A 4,999-nucleotide genomic window follows, 5' to 3' on the forward strand; every position below is an offset into this window, starting at 1 on the left:
TACTGACTAAAAGATATGAGCATCACCATGTATCAAATAAATGCATATGAGCTATGGTGACCATGTAGCAAGTAAATAAACAATGAACATCTCGTGTGTGTAAATATTTCTAAAGTATCACCTTTGCATGGTGCCTGTATTTAAAAAAAAAAAAAACTGCAAAAATGCTGGTCAGCTGGGAAGCAAAATACAACCCTGTATTACATTAACGTAAAAAATTGCATATTTAGTTCTGGGAAAATTATGGCTCATTTGACACACACTGATGTACACAAAAAGACGTATGCCATATATTCAGGAAACACATTTGCCGCTTTCCAATTTGTATGTAGGTATACGTAAGCACATATAGGGACCAACACAAGTGCATATTTATTGTTTTCACAACTTCTCTAGTGTGTAAACAGTCATTATGTAACTAAGCCAGAGACTCCATGAGGGATACAAGCTAATACATGATTACTATTTAATAAAAAACAACACTGTCACTTTATTATAAGTTGACACTGCACATAACCAAGAGTGTTCACCTCATATTGTGATATGTGTGTTTTATAATCTGCAGTGATTACTGTATTATTTGCATCATTTAGGACACCAATAGCAGTTACTTACAAAACAGTATTTATAACTACGGACACGGGCAACTTTTGTTACAAATCAGTGAAAGAGCTAGAAAATGTGAATGTACATGCACTTTGGTCATAATCTGGGCAATATGTTAAAATGCCAACAGCTTTTTACTATGATAAGTCTTATCAAAAATAGACAAATACTATGAACCACAAGAGTTTCACAGATATACTTTTCTTTCTTACCAAAATACCCAAGCATCACAAGCACTTATTAAACGAATATACTCTGACAGTGGTATGTAATAATGTACTGCCAAATATGACCCCACAAAACTGCCACAGATTTTCTAATAGCTCCTTGCTGACAATGAAAGATGCATTTTACGCAGCATACACCACCACCATTTGATCCCAAGAAATAGGATGACCTGGGTACTTCGAAATCACCCCAGTTTATGACTGCGGGGATTCGTTCCTGTTTATGGCGTCGGGCATTTGAGAACTCCAATCTGACGTATTCGGAATCGAAATAGGTTTTCAAAGTCTAAAATTAAGCTCTCTATCTTTACACATAATCCAGTTTTTCACTATGATTCGCCTGCTGAATATCTGACGTCTGCAACACAGAAAAATTTCCGCGGCTACACTTACACTTCAAGGTGGCTGACACTTTCTTCACGAACTGCACTTCAAACACTTCACTATTTGCACTTCACTAACAGATGATTACTGGATCACCTGTGAGGAAAGGTTCCGCACAGGTGCTTAACTTTTTCCATTGGCGATTTTCATCATCAACACGGCACCACCAAGATACATTGGCTAACAGATGTTTACTTCCAAATGGAGTTATCTTCTATTGGTCCTGCAGTTCGGTACATCAATGAGCAGTAGAATCAGACGGTGTATAGCGTCCATATCAGAAACACCTAGATTCCATAGAACTTATGAATTTGCAGCCACACAAACAGATCACTAATCAAATATATCCCGATCTGAACACTGATTGACTCATTAGTTACTTGCTACTGGACAGCTACTGTAAATAATATTGTGCAAAAAATAAATGTGTATCTTCAACGACTGCAAATGAAACATGCCAATCAAACGACAAAAATTCCGGTATTAAAAATAGCAAATGCACATGGAAAAAAATTGAACTTACCCCAATCTTACACCACCTGGGAAATCTGCTTGTACACGTGCTCCGAGTGGTATAATCCTTACTTCACTGATGAACACAGGCTTTGGGAACTGCACCAGATCTAAATTGATTTCCTGGATCACAAAAACGTAAATAGCACATTAACATTTATCATCAGGTCACCATAGGCCTCCCCCACCCCACCCCTTTCCCACCCTAAATATATATTAAATTACAAGGTTATTTATTTTATCTCTATAAGCATTCGGGAGGAGTAACGTGTTAAAACATGCCGCTAGTAAATAAATAACAAAAATAGTTGATTTCAGTCTTCTACAGAAACAAGTAACACAGTACAACCGGGTTATGAACTTGGATTTTCCTGCCAATCTTTTGCGCAAATAAGTACAACAGGACGATCACATGTATTTAGATAGTTTTTTTCTATTGCCTCGAATTAAGATGTGGACTTGCCTCAGAACTTTCATGAGAAAATGTGTCAAAAAATAATAATTCGCTGTTATCTGCCATGACAGTATCCCGTTTGAAGCTTAGTATGTAGGGCCGCCAACATACAATACACAGCACTGAACTACATATTCAAGGAGGACTCTCATTGCACAACTGACGGAATTGAATGGGGAAATAATAGCAATCTTATTATTATACGTATTGGATCCAATAATATTCGATGACATTAAGATAAAACAATGGGTACTTTATTAACTATGGTGCAGCGTACGAATAAAAATGAAAAATATCGATACTGGATTGATTGCGAAATACAACATCGTTGACTTCAAACATGATCGAAGCAAATTTCTGTAATTTTCAAAGATATGCGAAATATGAAGCGAAGTATGCCAGGTCGCTCAATTGGAGAGACCGATTTAGGAATTAAGTGAAATCGCCGTTGACTCTTACAAATAGCGATCCACAGTAAGAAACAAAGTACCAAAACAATCTTATTATTTTGCACCAGCGACACGAAACAGCACGTTGTGATATTCAGTAAGGCACTCGCACGGTTAACAACTGCACCAACCACCAACTGTAGTTTTTAACATTTAATATCGTAATAACTTCCACAGTCACAATAAAAATGCCCGTAATGAAGACTTTTCCCCCGGGAGAGTAGCTAATGTTTTCGATGCACATGTGAAATGAGAAGCACTGCTTGTTTAATAACAGCGCTTTGAAGTTTCTGGTTTTCACGATCGGATTTTAAGGGAAAAACTGTATTTTGACCTAAAGAAATGCAAAAACAATCTAGATCAGAAGCATAAGATTGTACACTTGTAACATTTTTAAATTTTACGATTAAACAAGACCCGTTAAATTTATTCATCCAGAGATATCACAATGATACAAGATATGTCATCATAATACAATTAAAAGAAACAACTTTAAAAATACGCACACAACATACATAAGTGTTTTCATGGGTATAGAACAAATGGTTGGCAGTGCCAATGAAGAAATTGTCCTCTCATTTGCCAGAAATAATCTAGAAGACGTAACTCACGATGTCCAGATCGAGCCAAGTCCATCCCCTAGAATTTAAGGCCAGTGTCTTAAACAACTGCACTACTTCATTTGGTTGGTCCCTATTGTGCAATGTTTTTGATTACACTGTGTGTGTGTGTGTGTGTGTGTGTGTGAGAGAGAGAGAGAGAGAGAGAGAGAGAGAGAGAGAGAGAGAGAAAAAGTCTTTTTGTTGTGCCTATCTGTGACTCAGCCCCTTGCTATATCATGTTAACAGAATCTTCCATCATTTCTTGGTGGAACAACATTATAATAAATGAAAAAAAACACCAGTTTGCTTTTGTTCTAAAATATTGTAGGTTGCTTTCTAATTCTTCCATATCCACTCTAAGTTCATTGTATGGCTGTATTTCCTAAGAAAATTTCAAAAAGCACAAACCGGAATGATTGTAGGAGGCAGCGGCTCACTAAGGGAATAAAAAAAGAGAATGCTTTATGTTTCACTCATAAATTCTGATAAATCTCAGGATAGGGAACACTACAGATTGTACTGTAACATCCTAAAGAATGTTATTAAAGAATCCAAGAGTATGTTTATCAAATCTGAAATTGACAGATCAAATAATAAAATAAAAACAATTGGAAGGTGGTAAAAAGGGACACAGGAAAAGTTTCAGAGGATACAAACAGTATCCAAGTGTGTCACATTGGAAGCATGGTAGATGAAGCGGAATTGGTTGCCAATATCTTCAACAATCATTTTCTGACAGCAGCGGATCAAATTGGATGTAAAGAGTCTATGGATGAAGCCATGAACCTTCCCCAAAAAGCAGTGCAGAGAAAAATTAGCCTGATGTATGTACCCTACATCACAGCAGATGAGATTGCGAAGGTGATATGCCAAATGAAAAACAAAAATTCCACTGATATGGACAATATATCTATCAAAGTACTTAAACATTGCCACAAATATATTCTTAAAGTTCTATATCACATATTTAATAAATCTCTAAATCAAGGTTCTGTCCCTAACAGACAAAAATTTGCAGTTGTTAAACCACTCTTCAAAAAGGGTGATAAAGCAGAGGTTTCTAACTACCTCCCAATTTCATTGTTAACAAGTCTTTCAAAAATCCTTGAGAAACTTATGTACAATAGAATCATGGCTCACCTTAATAAATATAACATCCTTAATAAAAATCTGTTTGGATTCCAAAAGGGTTTTTCAACTGAACAAGCCATTTTCTCATTTGTCAACCAAATAAACAAGAAAATGGTACATTTATTAAGGTGAATCTTTTGTGATCTGTCAAAAGCATTTGACTGTGTAGATCACAAGATTCTACTAAGAAAGGCTGAGCATTATGGCTTAAAAGATAAAGTAGGGAAGTGGCTTGAGATGTATCTAGATGACAGAAATCAGAAGGTACTATTAAACAATTGTGCAAAGGTGCCTGCTAGCTCTGATTGGGGTACATTAAAATGTGGAGTGCTGCAGGGGTTGGTGCTAGGTCCCTTACTTTTCTTAATCCTTGAAAATGACCTCCCATGGTGTGTGACACAAGAAGCACACTTCACTCTATTTGCAGATGACACAACCATTATGATTGACAAGGTACCCAACTGCAGTCTAGAGAACACTGTGGCCACTATATTCTAAGAAGTTCTAGATTGGTTCACTGCAAATGGTCTGTCCCTAAATGTTAATAAGACTCATTTCATTCAGTTTCAAACAGTAAACAAAAAATTGGAAAATTTTGAAATAAAATGTGGTGAGAAAGGAATAGTGAAAGTT

The 4,999-nt window shown here is 36.3% G+C and overlaps 1 long non-coding RNA gene across 1 annotated transcript; it reads right to left on the reverse strand.

Annotated features, from left to right (window-relative positions):
* Positions 1 to 463: 463 nt before the first annotated feature.
* On the reverse strand, positions 464 to 1,856 carry LOC124789720. The gene is made up of 2 exons (XR_007016156.1): positions 1,741 to 1,856; positions 464 to 1,504 (listed from the first exon to the last, which is right to left on the reverse strand). It is a non-coding gene; the product is annotated as an uncharacterized LOC124789720 (long non-coding RNA).
* Between the last annotated feature and the right edge of the window lie 3,143 nt (positions 1,857 to 4,999).

This window comes from Schistocerca piceifrons, chromosome 3, assembly GCF_021461385.2.
Source record: "Schistocerca piceifrons isolate TAMUIC-IGC-003096 chromosome 3, iqSchPice1.1, whole genome shotgun sequence".
Classification (NCBI taxonomy): domain Eukaryota; kingdom Metazoa; phylum Arthropoda; class Insecta; order Orthoptera; family Acrididae; genus Schistocerca; species Schistocerca piceifrons.